The sequence below is a fragment of the Ursus maritimus genome, unplaced genomic scaffold (assembly GCF_017311325.1).
Source record: "Ursus maritimus isolate PB19 unplaced genomic scaffold, ASM1731132v1 scaffold_25, whole genome shotgun sequence".
Lineage (NCBI taxonomy): Eukaryota > Metazoa > Chordata > Mammalia > Carnivora > Ursidae > Ursus > Ursus maritimus.
Window position 1 is genome coordinate 32,323,548 of NW_024425008.1, and position 23,181 is coordinate 32,346,728.

Sequence of the window (23,181 nt, forward strand, 5' to 3'; positions counted from 1 at the left end):
GCTCCACCAAAATGGATAGCCAATTTTCTCAACATCTTTTATTGACTGACCGTTCTTTCCTTGAATTTCTTAAAATGTCACATTTATAATATGTTAAATTCCAATTTTATCCATAGTTATGTTAATGAAATATCATTTGGTGTCATTTATCTCTGACTTTATTTTCCTGTAACATACCAAATACTTTAATCACTGTGCCTTATATTACGTCTTACATTTGATTAAGGCCCTCTCATTGTTTTACTTAAATAAATCACTAGCTATTTTCATAATTTGTTCTTTTAAAATTATGTTTAGAAATCAACTGGGTATATTCCCCCCCCCCAAATCCACTGGGAATTATATCACATTCATCAATCAACTTAAGGTAAATTGACAATTTCACAAAACTATTTGCTTTTAAGAACATGACATAACTTCCTAATCATTCAAGCTATATTTTATGTCCTTTAATAAAGTTTTCTTTATTCAGGTCTGGCAAATTCCTTTAGTTTATTCTTGGGTATTACAAAATTTACTTTTTTCTGATATTGCAAATGAGATCTTTTTCTGTTCTTTTTTTTAGAGAGAGAGAGCATGCATGAGCCGAGAGAGAGAGAGAGGTAGTACACATGAGCCAGGGTTTGGGACGGCGAGGGGCAGAAGGAGGGGGGGAGAGAGAGAATCGTAAGCAGGCTCCACACACAACACAGAGCCTGATGCTGGGTCAATCTCATGACCCTGAGATCATGACCTGAGCCGAAATAAAGAGTCACATGCTTAACCAACTGAGCCACCCACGAGTGCCCCCTGCTGTTACTTTTTCTAATGGTTGTTTCTAACTTAAGTAAATTAGTATATAGATATAATTAGTATATATATATATAGTAAAATGCTCTTTATTTAGCCACCATGCTGAACTCTTCTTGATTCTAATACTTTTTCAATGGATTTTTTTGGGTTTTCTAGGTGAATAATCATATCTATCAAGGGTTTACAACTTTAAAAAAATTCATGTTAGAGATGTTCATCTTCAAAAACATTGATAGGTAGTGCTCTGTTATCAAAAGCTAATTGCACTCATTTTCTAGGTCACAAAGAGCCAACTATCTTAACCACTGTCTCAGCAATAAATACATCTTTGAAGTGACGCTATTGCCTGGTAACTATGGGAAACTTTCTGACTCACTGCCTTTATTCTCTCTAGAGATATATACACAAACAAAAGTAAAATGCAATAATCTGCCGACCTAGAAATAACAAATGGGAACTCTGTTAACTCCTCAGACAGTTTCTTTCTCATTTATATGGATACGATATTTTCATTCCTTTTTTCCTTTCCTCTCTCAGCTCTTGCTTTTTGATGTACACACGAACACACACACTTTTTGTTTCATATTTCCTGAGCTGAAAACCACCTTATTCATGACTAAATGTACAAATTTAATGAAAGATAAAAATAAAATAAAAATAGTGAAAATACGAAACAACAGAAAAAAAGTCACAAATTTTAAATTAAAATGAAAACAAATAAAAAGCGAATACCATTAGTCTAAACTTGTCCTAGACTGCAGCCAACATCCTTACAGATTCTCCATGAAGATTTTCATCAATTTATTAATTCTCAACTAATGATATATGTTTTTCTACAAGTTCAAACACTATAGATAAATTTGGATGCTATTTTGAATTCAATTTTAATTGCTAACATTGAATTATTATTTTTCTTTACTGTACACATTTTGTATTTCAGTAACACACATAGGCTTTTGAAGGTTGGCTCAGAAAACTACCATCTGCAAATTTCACACCAAGTTAGTAAAAAAGTGCTACTAATTTTATCCTCAGAAAGTCATCTGTTTCCTTCTACCCTTGTCTGCCCTTAGGTACTTAGCATCTTTTGTTTGAATATTTCAGTAACCTCCTGATTAACATTAATAGCTAAGTTTATTTCCATTCAACCCCTCTTCTGCTGCCAAAGGCCTCACTACATTCATTACTGTTTAACATCTTTCAAAAAAATCTTTATTTTCTACTAGAAAAAGCCCAATGTCTTTTATACGACACAGAGAGGGTCCATCATTTGGCCTTACCTACCTCCAGGCTCTCTCTTGCCAGTTCCCCTTCAAAACCCATTCTGCAGCCAGACTGACCTATTGGCAGACTTAGGATTTCAACAATTGTTTCTTTACAGTAGATTAATATATATTGGCATATTCAGAGAATGGATTACTATATGGTAATGATAATGAACAAACACCTACATGCAACAAATCAATTTTACAAACATAATGTTGAGCAAAAGAATCCAGATACAATAGATTACACGGTATAAGATTTCATTTGTATAGTTTACTAAAAAAACAAAAATAATCAATGATGCTAAAAGTCAAAACTGTAATACTCTTGAGGGTTGGGCTGCTACTGAAGGGACACAAGAGGGGGGCACAATCAGGGATGCTCTTAATCTGGTTTCTTGATCTGCATGCTGGTCACACAGGTATGTTCATTTTTTGAAAATCCATTAAGTTGTAACTATGCTATTTGTGTGCTTTTTGTAAACTTAAATTAAAAGGTAAACAACAATAATAATAATAAGAACATTAACAACAGTTCCAATATCACTTCTTTGAAAATTTCCCTAATTCCTTCAGGTGAACTTTATCCTGCTCCTAAGTATATCACATATACACCATAACTATATTGATGATCATGTTATAGTTTATTTATCCAATTCCTTCCATTTCCTAACCATAATGTAACTTCCCTGAGTGCTATGATCATAACTTTCTATCCATTTGTCCACAGCCCCAGCACAGTGCCTGGCAGTTAGTAAGTACTCAATAGTATTATGTAAATGGGGATTTCTTAGTTTCTGCATTATCACATTTTGGGCCAGAAACTTCTCTGTTGTAAGGACTGTTCAATGCATTGTAGGATGTTTACCAGCACCCCTGGCCTCTATTCATCTAATGTCAGTAGCATCCCTTCAGTTATGACAACAAAAAATGTCACTAGGCATTGCCAAATGTTCCTCAGGGTCCAAAAAATCCGCAGGTTGAGAATCACTTACATAAATAAATGTTTCTGTGGAAAAATTCAAGCCAAGTGTTAAACAATTGACTTACCGAAAAACTTTGGGCATGAAGTGATTTGCGTTAGGGGCAACTAAAAGGAAAAAAAAAAAGCTCGTTTGAACACTGGAGGGGAATTAAGCTCTACCTATCTGAAAAAGTGTATAAAATGCCTTAAACGTCTAGATAATCAAATGGCAATTCATATTAAATTGCATGCTAGAATATTATTTCTTTTGGAATTCCTATGAAGAAAAATGAGTTTGCCAAGCAAAAAATTGTATAAATAGAAGGACTGTGTATTTGGTTTTTTAAAAAAAGTGACCACTATAGTAGCTATGTACGTTCAATGTCCTAATCATAAATTTTGCAAGGTTTACATCTATGAATGGACAATTAATTCTAGAATATTAAGGTTCAATAATTTTCTATCCATAAAATATTTAACATGAACATTCCATAAGAAAAGAATAGTTATAAAATAAACTACTGGGCATCAGCTATGGAAAAAAAGAAAAACCTCACAAAGGGCATAACTAGCTTGTTAGAAAACAATGTGTACTTTATTAACTGCATGCCTTTGATTCAGAATGTTTTTGGGCTTGACCTCTGCTCAGGTAAGTAAGGAAATAATTGAGTACTATTATGTTAATGGAGTTTGGGAAAAGAGAAAATAAACTGGTTTATATTTATGTGTCAAAATGATATAGTTAAAATATAAAACTCATTCTGCACAAATTATTTCCTGACAAGCACTTTCTTACACTTCTCATATAACTAGAATCAGTTTTTAAGAATAGGCTACTGAGCCAAAAGAAAACAAAGAAAATGGGCAATTTATAAAAGAAAAGAAAAAACTAGACAAATACAAGTGTTTAATCTCATTTTATATGCCAATGAAGCCATATAATTTTTATCTATCAAACAGTTAAGATTCAAATGATAATGAATGTTCAGTTCCATAAACTGAGAGTATGAATATAAAAATATGTACATATATTCTAGAGGGCAATTTGGCAATATGTATTATGAGACTTAATTTTTAATCAGTTATTCTATTTTAAGGAAATATTTCTAAAGTGATAATCAGAGATGTTTTTGGCAATTTATATAAAAAGAATGTTTATATTGGAAATAAGAAAGAGCCTAAATGGTTAAGACAGGGAACTTAGGGGCGCCTGGGTGGCTCAGTGGTTAAGCGTCTGCCTTCGGCTCAGGGTGTGATCCCAGCGTTCTGGGATCGAGCCCCGCATCAGGCTCCTCCGCTGGGAGCCTGCTTCTTCCTCTCCCACTCCCCCTGCTTGTGTTCCCTCTCTCGCTGACTCTCTCTCTCTCTCTGTCAAATAAATAAATAAATTAAAAAAAAAAAAAGACAGGGAACTTAAATTAATCATAGCTTGTTTATACTCTATAGTAATTGACAATCCCCCCCCTTTATTGGTAGAACAGCTATTAAATGGAAAAAAGCTTAATTTATCTAAAAAGGAGAGTGGTTAAAAAGCAAGGGCTGTGGAGTCAAGACTACGTAGTTAAAATTCTAATTCTATTACCTTCTACTAGCTCTGTGATCTGGGTTAAGTTATTTCATGATTTAATCTTTCTTAAAACTAGTTTTCTTAAGTGGTACTCATGTAGGTTTGTTGTTAGTATTAAATAAGATATTATATAAAGTGCTTATCATAATGCTTGGCACACAGTAAATAAACTATACATTTTAGTAGATATGATAACAGTTGGGATGATGTTATTAAGAAACCCAAGTTATAAACCTGTATATATTATGGTTACCCAATGTGAAGACTAATCAATTAGCCCTAGGCAATAATTAGGTGTCAAGATTATTCATGATTTTTATTTACTTCATTTTGCTTCCTGTATTTCCCAAATTCTTTTTTGGAAATCTATATTCAGAAAAAAAAAAACAGGTGTTGTTTTAATGTTATTAATAAAAGGCAAGATAAACATTTAAAAATCTTCACCTTTTCTTTCTCCTAAATGACCATATACTTTTCTTTAATCTCATCTTTAATATTTTAAATATCATGTCACAATAAAAATGTCACCATTTTATGCTCTTACTGAATACTTATCACATGCAAAATACTGTTATACTGTGTTCCTAAAATTCTAACACTAACTGGGAGGTATGGAAATTTGAAGACAAATTTTCTTATTAATAAAATAGGAGCTCTCCACAGATGGTCTTAAGTTTCATTTTTTAGTAACTCATCATAATTGAGGAGATATCTAAAAAGGCTTTTTACCTTTACCTCCTTACGAGATCAATCTTAATTTTAGCCAGAAGGCATTGAATTGAGAATGAGAAAATATAAATTTAACTTATAAGAGATGTTTTCTTTCAGAATATTTGCTTAAGATATCTACATTGGGATTATTACCTCTAACTGCAAAGTAAATCCATTCTACCATTATAGTATGGCTAGGAACAAACCAAAGAATAATTGATTCCTGAACATCTAAGATGTTTTTATACTGCTGACATGAATAGAACATAATCTCTGTTTCTTCATAAAGATGAAATCTTATAAGAAATCTAAAAAGTGTTCAAAGATAAATACAAAATGTCTGGGATGGTTTGTATTTTGTAAACTTTCAAATATCTAACTAGTGAACCTTTAAAGTACTGATTTTTGATATTCATGAAATTAAACACTATTCAATATACATAAAGGATCTTTGTATCAAATAATTGCCATAGACGAGGCAATGAACTTCTCAATGATCTTTCTCACTCCACTGGACCTCTATGCCAAAGGTGTAATACATTATTTTTGCCAGCAACATTGAACTATTTGATGGTGGGATAGCAAAGAGAAGAGAAAGAGATTGGGGGATGTAGAGACTAGCTACTAGTGTCTGCTGTTGTCACTGTCTATATTCAAAATCGAAGGAGTAAAACTACTTCCACAAAATGTTTATGTAAGGAAGTTTTATCTTCCTTTGTAAGTCCTGAATATGTCCCATTGTCTTCAGGAAAGAATGACAACTTGTTTGTTTGGGGTAGTTGCCTACAAAGAATCTCCTGATAGCAAGGAAATTGAGGGGATTTTATGTTATTAAATGTAAAAAAGATCTGAGTCTTAATGAGGGTGTGATAGGGAAATTTCCTTTTTAAGTTAACTTTCACAAAAAAGAAACACATTATATAACTTTATTTTCAGTTTAGCTTTCTTTAAAATAAAAACAGAATTTCAGAGATCACAAGAAAAGGACAAGTATATTTATTACTAATAAATGAGTTTAATAAAATGTTACTTATATTTTCCTTTATCCCAGATCTTAAACCTTAAAATTTCTGCGTAATCTTTATTTTGCACTAAAAATGTTTTCCAGAATAAATAGTGATGCAAAATCTTTTAAAATTATTCACTTTTTTAAGAAAACAAGTTAAATCTGGATGTAATTTCTATTTTGGTGCTTCTCTCCTAACATGAGAACTTTGATCTTCCCTCAGCTGTGCTGATAAAATAAATAACTCTAGTAGGACCTCAGGAGATGAAAGGAAAAAATAGGTTACTAAAACTTATCTTAGGTATAGCACTTTAAAGAGATTCCTTTAAAGCAATCATTGTGAATTAGTGAGCAACGGGAATGAAGCTTACTACTCTCAAGTTTGATGGCATCTATCAATATAGGGAGGACAAATTCCTAATTCAAATGGCTAATTAATTGAAGTCATAATAAAAACTAATGAATATGACTGAAACTTCTGACACCAGGAATTCAAATGAGTTTTAGATGCCAGTGAGAATAAATTAAATTCCTAAACATTTTCAATATTGGTGTATAGCTATATGCCCAAGAGGAGAATACCTCATTGTGCTTGCAATAACATTCAAGAAAAACCTCCTGAACATTAGTTATCAATTATCCTCTAGCCATTCTCTACTCTTCCAATATAAAATTAATAACACTGGGTTTAGATAATGCTGTTTATTAACAGCTACCAATGAAATCACTAACTGTCACCAAATGCTCCAGGTTTTAAAATTAAAGAGATCCTTATTGGCATTTAAACTACTACCAGAATCTTTCAGTTGTGATGAGACATTAAAATTACAGAAGACATTCTTATTCCTGAATCACTGAAGCTTAGAAGAAGTGAAAGGATTTCCTTATATATAATTACTCTGCCTTGAACATTTTCTCTGAAGAACTAGGAGAAAATAATAACATTTTGAAATACTAGAAATGCATTTTTTTTGTTAAACGTCTTTTTCCCTCTTTTGGAATTTAAGCTCCTTGAGAACAAGGCCTTATCTTTGTGTTACATCCTCCTGACAAGCTACATAGCACAGAACAAGCCTTTTTAAAATAGGTTCCGAGGGAGAGAATTATTGCAAGTAATGACTTAACTTCTCTCCTATGCATATAGAATAGTACTAGTTTATGTACCACTCTTGGGCAAATTGAGAAGTCCCTCAAATCATTTTCTGTGTTTGATAGCTTAGATGAGAAACCTTGGCTGAGAAAACCTAGACAAAGTATGTAAAATCACCAAAAAATTGTTAACAGATGAAAACATTATCACTTAATGGATTGACAGTCTTCCTTCCTAAACCCATTTTTATTGCATATTTAACTACCTCAGTTTTAAACTCCTTGAAGACAAAGACCAATCCTTCCCAACTTTTGTAACTCTTATAAGGTCTAGGACACTATGGTTTAGAGTTCAATTTAACTCACATTGTGTTTTACCAGTGGATTAAAACACATACACATGCATACACACATTGCCTAAACCATATCTCCAACTTACTGAATCAGAATCCCTGGGGGTTAGGTCAAAGGAATCTTTTTAGAAAAATCTCTATAGGTAGAAAACTGGGTATCCAGAATTGAGTACCAGTGAATTTAAAATGAACTCCTGTTCCTATTGCTGGTTCCTCTAAACATAACCTAACTGCCTCATCTCAATCTCATTATCTTCATTTAAGCCTTGCCTTTCAAATGCTTCTTTAAAAGTTGGTATATTTTTTTTATTCAATGTCCTTCAGAATCATTTTGCCGTCCTTCAAACATCAATCATCTGTCCAATTTCATTCTCCCTTTCATTCTTAGAATGCAAGGTCTCCCAAATCTCACTTGGTCTTCTGTGTCTTCCTAAAAGTTTATAATTTCTTCTGCTCCTAATACAATATCTTGGACTTAACCATCTTTCATGTTACTTATATAATTCTCCTGAGGTCTTTAATTTCCTCTTAGATAAGAATATTAAAAGCTATGGAGTTTACTTCTAAGTAAATACCCAAAGAATGGAAAGAAAAACAGACCCTTGCACACCAATGCTAATGGCAGCATTATTCAAAATAGCCAAACAATGGAAACAACTTAAGTGTTGTCTATCATCAGACAAATGGATAAACAAATTGTAGTATATACATAAATGGAATATTAGCCTTAAAAAGGAAGGAAATTCTGATATATGCTACCACATGCATGAACCTTGAAAATACTATGTTAAGTGAAATAAGTCAAACACAAAAGGACAAAAATTGTATGATTCTACTAATATGGGGCAAATCTTAGAATAGGCAAATTCTGAGACAGATACTAAAACAGAGGTTACCACGGGGTGGTGGAAAGAGGGATGGGGGAATTACTGTTTAATGGGTACAGAGTTTCTGTTTTGCATGATGAAAAAATTCTGGAAACAGATAGTGGCAATGGTTGTACAAAATGTACTAATGCCACTGAATTGTACACTTAAAACAGTAAATTTTATATTCGGTGTATTTTGCCACAAAAAATAAAAAATAAAAAAGCCACTGAAATGATTTTCTTGACTTTCCTACAGCAGCCTTTTTCTTCATACGAATTTTACCTCTCTTGTTAAAGGAAAAGGAAAAAAAATGTCCATACCCTTTCTCTATATTCCCTAAGTCTATCACTTTTAGCTTTTCCCTTTTCTATTTCATTTTTCATAAAAATAAAATAAAATCTAATATGGATACTCAAAATTTTCCACACTTCAAGCACAATGATGTTGTGGATACATACACACAAAGAACACTTCAAAACTACACACAAAGAACACTTCAAATCTACACAAACACACACGCACGCACACACACACTTTCATACACACATACATACCCCACTTTCAATCTCCTTAGACTCTTGAAATTGTTTGTAAATTTCACCAAAATTCTTCTCCACTTCTTGTTTGATGTTGTTTTTCATTTAAATATAAGTAAATAAGACATCAAGCTTCAACCAAATAATTTTGTATTCCAAGTTCTTTTTAGATGTCAAGTACTTAGCAAATAATGGGAAAATGTCAATTTAAAGTTTACCCACACACAAGAAAATATAGTCTAAAAGGAGGGAAAGATAAATACTTCAAAGGGATCTCTAAAGAACTGATATTACATAAATTATGGGGTGGCTGAGAAATGATATTCTCAAAGGAAAAATGGAGCAGGGTGGAAAGCTACTTTAATCTAATCACAAAGAACTATAGCTAAATGTATTATTTTTTGAGATGATACTTTAAGTTTTAAAAAATTCTTCCAGTCTTACTAAAAAGGATAAAATTAATAGGAGTAACTCATCCTCATGAAACCCTGGAACTTTGAAAATAAATTAGGAAATAAACTTAATATATGGAAAATCACTGTAAGATCCCATATACAAGAAACAAAAGTACATAATATATGATATGAAAGGTCAACTGAAGCAAAGATGATATATTATTTGAAAAAAAATCTATTGCTAAATAAGGTAAGAACGTGGAGTTGTATAAAAAAACAGAAAGGATGGGTGATAGTTTGAAAGTCAGTTTACAAGTAAACTGGACTGGACTATTAAATAGTGAAGCATTTTCTTATTTCTAAAATATGTTTGGACAATACGTAGGCAAAACTTTTCTTGGAAATAAATCTGATCAGGGTTACAAGACAACAGAGGAACAATGCCAGTGATTTACCAGATGCAGAAAAGTATAAAGGAGGCAACAGAAGCCGATCAGCAAGTTGCAAGGCTGAGTACAGAGGAGATGAATGCAATGTCCCAAGTTAATTAATGAAGCAGCCATGTGTAGCAAATAGGTAAAGGAGACAGTAGTCAAGCAAACTCAGTTAGCAATCCAACTTAGTGGCATAAGACAAGTGGAGATAGGTAAGTGCTAAACAATATGAACCTACTTATAATATTACAGGCATAGATTGGGCAGGGCAAGATCAAGCAGGCAGGTGGCATAGCACTTGGAAGGCCATGATACAGAATGGTAGGAGAGCAGATAAACAGTGCTGGGTAGTCTAAAATGCTAAAATTGCAGATGGATATGGCAGTATCAGGCCATTTGCTGATAGACAAAGTACCAGTAAGTGAAGAATGCAAATCATTCAGCAGATGCGTAAAGTGGGGCAAAAAGTAGAGGCAAAACTCAAAGGCAGTCAAAGCAGTAAGACAGAACAGCAGAAAAGCAATGATAGATCATCAGAAGCAGTTGTGTAGGGTAGGAAAAAGCTGTCAGCAGGGGAACAAAAACACCATTCAGGAAAAGATGAAATCGAGAATAAAGCAGTCTCCTGAATTGGGTTTCTTCCATCTAGGAAACAGTCATCAATAAACTGCATATGTGAATCCACAAGAGAATAGCACACAAATGGAAATAGCAGATGAATCTGAACTCTATTGCCCAGGGATACAGAATGATCCTAGAACATAGATACGTAACAATCCACAAGGAAATTTAAATGGATAGGAAAAATGGGTCCAAGCAATCTTTATGATGATAAAAGAAAAAAACAAAACAAAAAACCAAAACACTAAAAAGTATTAATCTGGAAATGATTGGCTGGGATTGAAGTCTTCGCTTACCCCTTTCTGGAGCCCACAAAATGGGAATGTTGGGAATTTCTGCAGCAGAAAAACAGAAGAGAAAAGGGATTTCTGACTCCCAGTTTGAGGAAAGCAGGTCAAATTTAGGGCTGTATGAACTGGTTCAGGGAAATAAGAACCAGCCTGAACCTTCTCCATTCCTCAGAATCAAGCAATTTCTGAGATTTGGGAAAGGTTTAGGAAGCCCTCACCCCATCATTTCCCACAACCTCCCCTTTCACACTTACCTCCAGTGCAAACAGTTTCCAGCAAGGAGGTACTTGGGAAAATTCACTCCCATGTTTATACCATGGCAAAATTTGAGGATGGCCAACTAATGGTACTTCCTGTGTAGGTCAGGTTTCTGATTCAGTGGGATCCCTGCTATTTGTGAGTGAGCAGAGGGGATAGGTTACTAGAAACTACCTACCTCTTTGAAAGTGGATGAGGAAAAAAAACAAGGGCAGAAATACCAATAAATAAATAGTAATACTAGTAAATACCTTGGTGATCTCATCAATTATCACGGATTTTAAATCCATTGAGATGCTGATGACTTTAACAAAAGTATCTCCAGCCTTCTCTTCTGAACTCCAGATGCATCTAATTGCTAACTTAACATCTCCACTTGGATATTTAAAAGTAGTTTGTTTCCATGACCAAATTAAAACCGATCTTCCTCGTCAAACCTACCCTTCCCACAGTCTTCTCCATTTCAGTAAATGGCAACTCCATCTTTCCAATTGCCCAAGTCAAAATCCTGGGTCTTATACTTTACTTCTCTCTTTCTCTTATTTCATCTCTTACCTCTATCTTCAAAACATATAAATAATGTATTTCTCACTACCTTCACCTCTATCATTGGTCTAAGTCACTATCATTTTTCACCTGGATTATTTCAATAGCCTCTTAAATTGTTTCCCGATTAAAATCTAAGTCAAATCATGTAGTGCCTCTGCTCAAAACTCTCCATTATACTAAGGGTGACATACAGGGTTCTACATGATCCATGGCTTGCTCCCTTTCCTCCTTTATGCCTTTGCTCAAATGTCATCTTATCATATAGCCTCCCTTGATGGCCTTTTAAAAATTACAACTCTGCTTTCTGCCTGCACTATCTATTCACTTTCCCTGGTTTATTTTTATCCACAGTACTTATCACCATCTCTAATACTATACATTTTACTTGTTTAACTTATATTTGTCACCCACTAAAATGTAAATTTCATAAAGGCAGGGACTTTTGACTTCTTTGTTGCTATATCCACGGCATCTTGAACAATGCCTGGCATATATACAGCAGGCACTCAAGATATATTTGAATCTATGAAATGTTAATTTCTTGTGGTGCATCACCTTTCTCTGTCTTAAATTCTCAGAGCATTCTTCTGAAAGCTCACATGCTATGAGCCTTTGGTTAACAGAGGAGATACTAGTACGCTATAAGGTAGGAATATTCTAAAATAGGAGTTGGCAAATCATAGCCAAGGGGACAAAACCTGTCTGCAGCCTTTTTTTTTGCATCACCTTCAATCTAAGAGAGATCTTTAAATTTTTAAATGATTAAAAAAACCAAGAGAAGAATAATATTTCATGATGTGAAAATTATATGAAATCCAATTTCAGTATCCATATATAAATTTATATTGGGGCACATGAGGCTCTTTCATTTATATCATCTTATGTTGGCTTGTGCCACAGGGCTGGCAGAGTTGAGTGGTTATGATAGAGAGTACAGAGCCCACAAAGCCTAAAGTATTTATTGTCTGGACCTCTAAAGAATAAGTTTGCTGACCCCTGTCCAAAGATATTTTATACTTAGAAGGCAAAGAGTAATAACTAAAGTTTGAGCAGTAATAAACTAGAGCATTACTGTTAATACTGTTGCTGCTGCTGCCCAAGATACACCTAGGAGGGAAGATGCATTTATACTAGGATTTGCTTTCAGTATATATAAAAGTAGCCTTCTTATTCCTCTAAATGTTTTTTAATACTGGTGGTGATGTTCATTCATCTATCAACCCTACAAAAGCAGCCTCATCTTAAGGGATAGGGTACGGCATAGGTAAAGGTAAGTCTTAAAAATGGTAAAAAGGAAGGGAATGAGAAAGTAAACAAGGCCCACAGAGTCCATATTGAAGTATCACATAGTTAACCAATACCCTATTAAACATACCCTGTTCAACAACAGTGGGAAATTGGCATAATGTGAATCTCTTTTGAACCTCATCAATGGGGTTATACTAAACTGACCTCATTATAATGGGGTCTCCTAAATGACTGTAGTCTTGAATCACCACAAGCAAGAGACACATTATAATAAGACTCCACTATATTTATACAATATTCAAAACTAATAGTTATTTTCTCATTGGTTCAAATACCTAAATTTTATAGAGAAATATTTTAAATTTGAAAAACCCTATTCAAAATCACCTCATAATCACCTGATTTATCTTTCCTTATATAAAGTTTCACCTTAAGGATTAAGATATGTAAGTATATCATATGCTACAATCAAACTTATGGAAAGGGGTGGAGAAGGTAAGGGGGAAACACTTAAATTATCTTAATGACACCCAGCACTATAATGCTATCTTTAATCTTCATAAAGAAATATAATTTATGTCCTCTTACATCAATTTGTCCTTGCAGCACAATCAACTCCTTCTCTTACACTGTTACCTTGACCTTTGGTATCTTTGTGAAACTGACAGCAGTTCATTTTTAAACTCTGTACTTGCAACAGCTTTACTGCTTCTTTCTTCTCAGCATTTTTAAAAGGAATCTTCCTGTAAATTGTCACCTGTTCAGTCGACTATTAATGATTATCTAAAATGGTTACTCCCTTCATTGGGCATTTGTCCTCTACTCTTCAATATCAGCCATGCTCTTTCCAAGTTACAATATGAGAAAATAATATGGGTAAAATTATTAGAATCATTCAAAATAGTTTATTTTGTTATCTGAATCTACTTTCTGACTTCCTATCAGTTTCTTTTTGTGGTAGGCAATAACATAAAGTCACAAATATTCTGCTCTTCTACAATGGTATTCTAAAAAGCTCAGAGGACTTGATAGGTATAAATCCATTTGCTGTCATCCTTTTAATTTTGTGTGAAAAGCAACATTAAGTCCATTTTATAGATGGAGGTCTAATATAGAGAGATGAATTCACATTCTTGATTCTAGATGATGAAGAAAGGGATATCCTAAAAACTTCATTCCTATAACTATATCTTTAGACAAATATGCTTTTGGCATTTTATATTTGTAAAATATTTAATGATATTTTGTTGTCATTGTCTTAGTATATATTTTGTAAAACCGAAGTATTCTGGCATGCCAGCCTCTGCCCATTTTATGAGAGTAGGCTTGTAAGAATGGGCTGGAAAGATGATTTCAAGATATTATCACTTGATAAATTCAAGGTAAAAATCAACATTTAGCATGTCATCTCTACTTCTTTGTCCTTTCCCACAGCTATACCATTGTATACTTTAGGTTCTATCCTACTGGATTTTTTTCCCTAGAGAAAATTCTTTCAATATTTTTTCAACCATTATCTACTTATTTTTAAGCTAAAGCTCCATTTTTATTTAGTTAATAATAGCAAATATTTATACAGTAAATATTTATATAGCAAATAAATACTTTTTTTAGTGTTATACTTATGTTAATTCACATAGTTTAACTACCCTATGAGGTAAGTATTCTTACTCTTTCTATTTTACACATAAGAAAACTGAGGTATAGCAAGTTAAGGAAGTTATATAAGGTCACTAGTAAAAGGTAGATCTAGGATTCAAACCCAAGTAGTCTGTGCTCTTAAACACTATGTTATGCTGCCTCACAAATGGTTTATATGGGCAATACTACTTCTCTAGTAAGAGTTCTAAATAGATACGGAATTTACCATAATAAGCATATTTGTAATTATTTGTATGTTTACTGATAATGACCATCTTAAAGACCCCCAAAAGCTGAGTACGTATTCTGATACAGAGTAGGCATACAATTAAGAAACATAATTAAGAGAATGAAGACAGTATTTTATATATGGGTTCTTCTTACATGAAATTTTTGGTTTTGCGTTATGTTCAAAATTCTAAAATTCTGACCTTGAGGAACAATGTACCTTTCCCTTTTTATTCTTACAATGTGGAATAGGAGCCTTTTAACATGATAGTTTATAATTTATCTAAATGATTGAATTTTGTATCTTTTCCTTTCCCCTGGTACAATTATACCAAGGAGGTTTTTTTTTAAATGCATAAATAAAATAGAGGTTGAATATCTTGGGAAATTCTCTGTCTGGTGGAAAAAAATGAATGCAAAAAAATACAAAAGTAAGTGGATGTAAGGGGAAAATGTAATACTTGTCTTCAAATATTAGGAGAACTATCACGTAAAAAAGAAATTTACATTCTTTTGTACAGTGCAAAGAAGAATTAAAACCATGGGGTAGAAATGATAAGGTGCCAGGTTTCAGTTTGTAATGTTTGGACTTTCAAACAGAGTTGAAAAAGCAACAAACTCCCAGATGGAAGATGTAGCAATTGAGATGTTTAGACAAAGGTTGGGAATGATGAAAAGGGTATGCTAGGCCTTTGAATTCTCTTCAAACTCTGAGATACTGTGATTTCTCTATTTTTTATATAGTTTGTAATTTTATATAAAACACTAAGCTAACTTGAGATACATCACTGACAAAATCTATGATGAGAAAATGTTTCCAAACAACAAATCAAAAAACCGGAACTTGATGCTTCACAGCAATTTCAGTTTTATCTACAAATAATGGTGTTATCAGATAGTCACTAGGTCTGTAGATTAAATCAGGACTTAAAAACAAAACAAAAAACATTTTTAAAAAATCTTCAAAAAGAATGAAAGTTAGTCCTACTAAAAAATGAGTTGATGCAGTATTTGAATAAATGACATCTCAAAAACTATCTACTTTTAGAGAGCCTTGATGGCATGATTTTACTGTGTGTACTGGTTGATAGTAGACTTAGACTTAAGAATTCTGGCTTCTAAGGAATCTCAGAATAAGGACAGTTGCTGTTTTTCATCTCTACAGATGGTGCTACTCTAGATGCTCTAAGAAAGAGATTAAAATAACAGGTCTAGTTTATTCATTTGTCTATGTAAAATGAATACTCTGCTCTAGCCAGGAAGATTTTCTTAATTTTATCTTTCTCTGTAGCTTGATCATACTTCCTTACTCCCATTAGTAATGTCCTTCCCCTTCTCTCCTAATCTGAATCTATCTCTCTTCTTCAATTTTAGCTTTACTACTACCTGTCCAAAATTTTTGCTGATTAATTTTGAAGTACTGATTAATTACAATTAGAATTAATTAATTTTAGCTTTCTCTTAATCTTTCTCTTTAAAGAAATCTTTTGGCTGCACATTTCTGATATTAGGTTTATACAGTCTTGATTTGTCAGGTGACTGTTTTAGGAGTACATGTACTTTAGCACTCACTCAATGAAGCCCAACATGCTTGACAAATACTTGTTAAACTGAACAAAAACTATAATTGATGTTTTTAGCAATCTGGTAGCTCATAAATGTGCCTACACTCTAAAACATATGCTGTTTTTAATGGATAATGCAAAATAATTATAAACCCCAGTTATAAAGTGGGTTACTATGGAAAAGCTACCCTGAATTTCATATATCTCAGCTCAGTCAAGCCATATTCCAAGAACTTTAAACTACAGAAGAATTAGAGAACTAAAACAAAATAAATAGGCTCAGGTAGGATATCAAGAGGTAGTTAATGCAACTGCACTAATAATCCACATTCCTCGTATCATATACACTATAGAAATTCTTTATCTTGTTCCTTTGCCCCATGCCTGAAAGTAGTAGTAGGGAAATGTTGGCTTACATCTTTATTTTTTAGACTATCCAACAAGGTATGATAGTAGCTAACAACAGATACCAGAAGTACAAGGGGTAGTAGCAGAAATATTTGGGGCTGCCACATCTTATTAGAGGTTATAGGTAATATAATTAAATGAGGAAGGAAAGGTAAAGAAAAAAATGAACATTTACCAAACATCTACAAAAGTGCCAGGCATTATACTAGATTGTTTTACATGCATTATTGTCACTTACTAGTTTGGATAACCTTGGGCAAGTCAATTAGTTGATCTGTGTCTCAGTTTCTCCATCTTTAAAATAGATATAAAATAGTACCTGCCTCATATGGTTGTTTTGAAGACTAAATGAATTAACATATGCTTAAAACAGCTGCTGACACATAGTAAAGTGCTATATATAAGTGTTAGTTATTATTACTGGCTACCCTTATAATCTCAATCACTAGAAACAACAACCCTAAGAGGTAGGCATTACCAAATTTAGCAAATGAGAAATATGAAGTTGGAACAGGTTAATTTGCCTTAATTTCATACTTAGTGGTAGAGTTGAGATTCAGATTTATGTCTGACTCTATATTGTTAGTGTTTCCACTATATCATATTGTATCTCAACATGTTTAGACAAAGGTAAGACACAGAAACATATTTCTTATGTCCAGAACTATTTCATAAAAATTCAAGGAAGAGCTTAAGATGGCATAAAATGGGGACGCCTGGGTGGCGCAGTTGTTAAGTGTGTGCCTTCAGCTCAGGGCGTGATCCCGGCGTTATGGGATCGAGCCCCATATCAGGCTCCTCCGCTAGGAGCCTGCTTCTTCCTCTCCCACTCCCCCTGCTTGTGTTCCCTCTCTCGCTGGCTGGCTATCTCTGTCAAATAAATAAATAAAATCTTAAAAAAAAAAAAAAAGATGGCATAGAATGTAAACTTCTCTGACCATAGAAGAGTGATGTATTTTAGTCGATCTAACTTAAAATACTTCAGTTACAAGGGTTTCTGATATCCTGCTTTATCAATTTCATGCTGTTGTTATTCTATTTATAAACAATTTTAAGATACTCAAAATCCTAGTTCAATATGGTTATATTTAGCTTTACCATGTATAACAGGTATTAGTAAAAAAAAAAATCCTAGTACTATAAAATAAATATTTATAGAGTTTTAGACTATTAGTATAGGATATTTTTCCAGGGAAATAAAGTTATTGGAAGAATATTATATATACTTGAAAACAACTACATTAATTCAAATGACCTATGTCAATGATTAAATTTTCTTTCAAAAACAGAAATTGTTACAAATTATGTTTTACTATGCTTCTGCTATAATACAGGAGTTTTTGATTGTCAAAATGCCCAATGTTAACTTTTAGGTGAAGCTGTTAAATGTTCTCACTGATTTTCATGAGTCACAAATTGAGAATCATTAAAGTATAGTCAGTAACTCTGACCTAATAATAGGTCAAGAATGTCTCCTACATTTTACTTACACAGTATTCTTGCTTTGAAGCACTATAATTATGGAAAAAATGGCTAATGACTGCATAAAACGACCCCTGGCTTACAGTACACTCACACCTAAAATGATGAAATATATAAATTGTGACAAATTGATTATAAAACAAATTTTACAAAATAAACAATTTTTTTGATATTTTTGTGAAAAAATTTCTAATAACCTAAGTGGCAAATATTTACAAAATGGCTTAAATAGTAATCTGTTCCAAAGAAATGTAAATATTATAGGCTATAAACAGAATATGTCTTCTAGAATTCATAATCCTAGAAATTCATCCTTTGTACCAATTTTTGAGTATTCTATCCTTTTAGCATTGGTCATTTTGTAAGATGCCTGTTCACTTCCATAATGAACCTACTCCTGTGGCTACAACAGCAGAGTTAAATAGCTGCAACCAAAAGCCTGAAAAAACTAAAGTATTTACCATCTGACCTTTTGCAGAAAAAGTTTGTGGACCCCTGGTCTATTGAATGACAATGTCATCTTTACTCACATTCTTTATTCACTTTTTAAAAATTGATTTTTACCTTTTTTTCTTTAGTAATCTGAAATGTGTTGGGTTTCATTTCTTAAATGCTTAATTTCAGAAGGAGCAAAGAAAATACACTTTCCTGCTATAATGAAGTGTATTGCCACGCTATCTCAATAGATAATACAGCATAACAAAAGTAAAAGATTCCTAATTCTAAATAATATATAAAACTTTCAACTTTTAAAATTGATCAAACTAATGAATTTGTTATGCATTAAGTAAAATCTCACTCTTCAAAATTTTTGAACTGCTGTTCTTAGCAATACCTCCTAACAAAAGTGTCCTGATATAATTGGTCAGAATAAAATAATCAAACAAAAGGAAGAATAGCAAAAATTTTAGGAAACTATAGATTTTCATATAAGGGATATTAATTTAAAAGGAAAAGTTTTAGTTGCAACTGTTTAACTCTGCTGTTGTAGCTATAGGCATTACATAAATGAATGACTGTAGCTGTGTTTCAATAAAACTTCATTTATGGGCACTGAAATTTAAACTTCAAATAATTTTTATGTGCCACAAAGTATTATTCTCCTTTTGATTTTTTTTCAGCCATTTAAAAAAATACAAAATCTATTCTTAGCTCATAAGCCACACCAACACCAACAAAAAGACAGGCCGGATTTGGCCTATAGGCCTTGTTTGCCAACTCCCAAAACAAATTAAGAGTTTCTTGTAAATAGGGACCACGTCTTATTAATTTTTTAACTCCAGCACCCAACACGGCATGGGATACATGTTAAGGATTAAAAATGAAAAGCTTGATGAATGAATGAATGGATGAGAACCAAGATGTATGCTGGGCTTCTATTTAACTCTTTAGTTTATGATCAATATAAAATATTAGTATACAACCCTTTATTCTGATGTAGCCTAATAATCTAAAAATGCTTAAAGTTATTTTTACCTTCTATATATCAAATAATTTAATATTTTCAAATTTACCATAACATAAAACATTTCTTTGTAATTATATATACATTTTTAAATGCTTCTTGATCTTTTAGTCTCTTCTAGAATTTATGTCTAAAAGGTTTTCACTTTGCCTCACTTATAAGCCCCTAATTTTACTTTTTAAGAATAATAAGATTCTTTATGTAATAATACCTATTTTGGACATATATTGTTTTTAACTGATAATGAGACACGAAGAAATAATACTTTGTATAGCAATGAATTCTTATGTTCTATAGAATTTTATAATTACTAGCATTTCACCAGTGACAGCAGATTATTCAATCTTTGTCAGATCAGAGAAAATAAAATCTACTCTTTTTTTAAAACAATTATTTATTTTAAGTAATCTCTATGCCCAATGTGGGGCTCAAACACATAACTGCAGATTAAGAGTCAAACAAACACTACTCCAACTGAGCCAGTCAGGAACCCTGAATATAAAATCTATTCTTAAAAAATAAAGCTTCTTATATCAAAATAAAACTCTGAAAAGTTGAAGGGAATAGATTATTATGCTATTATATATAAGTTTTGATAGTATCTCCTATTTAGAGGCAGGGAGCAGGCTAGCAGACATGCAAATATCAGATGAACCATATCTAAGACACAGAGCCCAAAAATAGAAACAATTTCATAATTTAGGGAAATCGATTCTGAATGCCTTATTTCTATTAAAAAGAAAAAAGGAAACAAGATATGCTTTACTGAATTTGCTGTTCTATTTTTCTTTTTAACAGACCTGGGAACAAACCCAAGTTAATTAAACTTTTAATTTTCTCTAGAGTTCATACTCATTGACATCAAGTTTAGATAGCTTTATTTCATTCATCGTATTTATTGTTTCCTCCATTTTTTTCCTAACAACACACACATTCCACAAACAATTGTCCTTTGTGTTTGTGGATTAGACTAATTACTGTCAATTATTGACTGTAAAATATTAGTACCTTACTGGAGAAGTTTTTTATTATTTTACCTTAATATTTAATATTTATATTTTCTATAACTTGACTATTTAAAAATTTTTGCAACTCTAAGTTACATATAGCTAAATGTAGTCTAGAAATAGTTTCTTCTCTTTTTAGGCACAACTATCTAAGGCAAGCAAGTTAAAGACAAATAACTGTATTATAACAGAACCCAAATTATATTTCTGGATTCCTAGCAGACATCCCAGTGTTATATTTTGGATATGAGAAGAATGACAAGTATTTAAATGTGTAGAGAAGATGGGAAATCTGTAGAGTTATTTTTGGTTGGCCCTACATTACTTTTATGTTTGTTTATTTTTCAAAGGCTTAACAGTCCTATGGACTTTTGCTGTAGATAATCATATCCTATATATTTATATATGATATGAACCAAAGTAAATCTATTAAAAATCAAGATATTTACAATCGGTAAGTCACCCATTCTCAAAAAAAAGATATTAAGAAGGACCTATTTACGTATATTTTAAACTCATTTAAAGAAAACACCTGAATACAACTCTACCCAGGTAGTTGCTGTAGGCATATTTAAATGTAAGAATTTAAGAGCACCTCTAAGGTTTTAAGGTAACTGAAATACTTCATTTAAGAATAAAAGGCTTCTTAATTTCTGACATAATGAAACATAAATGGTCAGGGAAAGAGACTCTTATCAACTAATGGTACTAAAAAAAAGTGGATGGGATAAGCAGATATTAAAATGGCAGAAATTTAAGACCTCTGATTTACATTAAGATGAAAAAGATAAAATATGAAACTTACTACGTCAAAATTTAAAAAATAAAAGATTGTAAAGATTTCATGGATATACATTAAATCTACTTACTATAAGACTGTTTTTGTCCATTTAGTAGTTACATACCAAAAAAAAAAAATACTACCAAATTCGTTCACTTAGTATTTATGCAGCAACTAATAGAAAAAAAAATTTAACCCTTATTAGTTAACCCTTGCATATAGCACTTACTAAAATGCCAGAAATAGTCCTCATTGAATCCCACAGCTATCCTTGTACATAGGTACTTTTGTTTACCTCATTTCATAGGAAACTGAGGCACAGATGGGGTTCAATAATTAGCCTATGGTCACTTTGTTAATAAGTAGCAGAGCTAAAATTCAAAGGTTCAAATTTTCAACCTAGCATTTTGGTATTAACTTGATATACCACAGAATACAAAATACTTAACTGTGTGTAGGAAGTATTCTCCCCCAATTAAAAATAATGTTATCTGGTTATAAATGAATTCCATAGTAACTTATTTTCTGATATAAAAAGAAATAATATGAAAACATTAAATCATCACAGAAAAAATAGGGACATATAAAGCCAAGGTCATTTACTTCAAATATTTAACACAATGACCAAACCCCAAAAATCAATGTCTTCATATATGTAAGCAATTTTCTTACAAACAAAACACAAACACACCTCTACAAGAGATGACTTCCCTCCAATTGTACTTTTTAAGTTAGTCTCACAGTCTAAAACAAATGTAAAAACTGGCCAAAGGACCATTCCTCCTTAACACCCAGAAGCTTATTATGTAAGAATGACTTCTTTTTTGAGCAATTGAAGTTAACACTTTCCCAATACAACTCTATTCTGATTGCTTTAAAAACAAATTAATTTATAAGTCTAATTATAATAATATAATTTAAAAATAATATGATATAATTAAAATAAAATAATATAATTATAATTTTTTAATGTTTTTTATTATATTATGTTAGTCACCATACAGTACATCGCTGGTTTTTTATGTAAAGTTCGATGATTCATTAGTTGCGTATAACACCCAGTGCACCATGCAATATGTGCCCTCCTTACTACCCATCACCAGCCTATCCCATTCCCCCACACCCCTCTCCTCTGAGAGACTATGGACTCTGAGATATAATCATAATTTTTACATAGAAGAAAGAAAATATTTTACAATTTGTTAAAAAAAATTTCCATTTCATGTACTAGAACTGTGGTTTTCAAAGTTTGAAAGTATGGTCTATGGGCCAGCAAAATCTGCATCACCTGGGACCTTGTTTGAAACACAAATTCTTAGGACCCACTGCAGATTTACCGAATCAGAAACTCTGTGGGTAGGTCCAACAATCTGTTTTAACAAGTCCTTAGTTTGATTGTGGTGCAGGCTAAAGTTTGAAAACTACTATGATAGAGTAAGGTATACAGTAAATATTTAATAGATGGAGAGCAGAAGTGTCTTGTGTTAATAAAGTAGTTAGATACAATTATGTATTGGTTTGAAAATAGAAAGACAAATAAGTTGAAATTCAGACAGCAAACACTTTTTTGGGAGGTAAAGGAAACAATATGACAAGTGGTAATATAAGTTTGCATGTGACTCTGACGTTTATGGATTCCTTAAAAAAAAAAAAAAAA

The 23,181-nt window shown here is 32.3% G+C and overlaps 1 protein-coding gene across 4 annotated transcripts in view; it reads right to left on the reverse strand.

Annotated features, from left to right (window-relative positions):
* The window catches only part of GPHN (gephyrin), a 642,872-nt gene that overhangs the window by 294,402 nt on the left and 325,289 nt on the right, over positions 1-23,181 (reverse strand). The window lies entirely within an intron of this gene.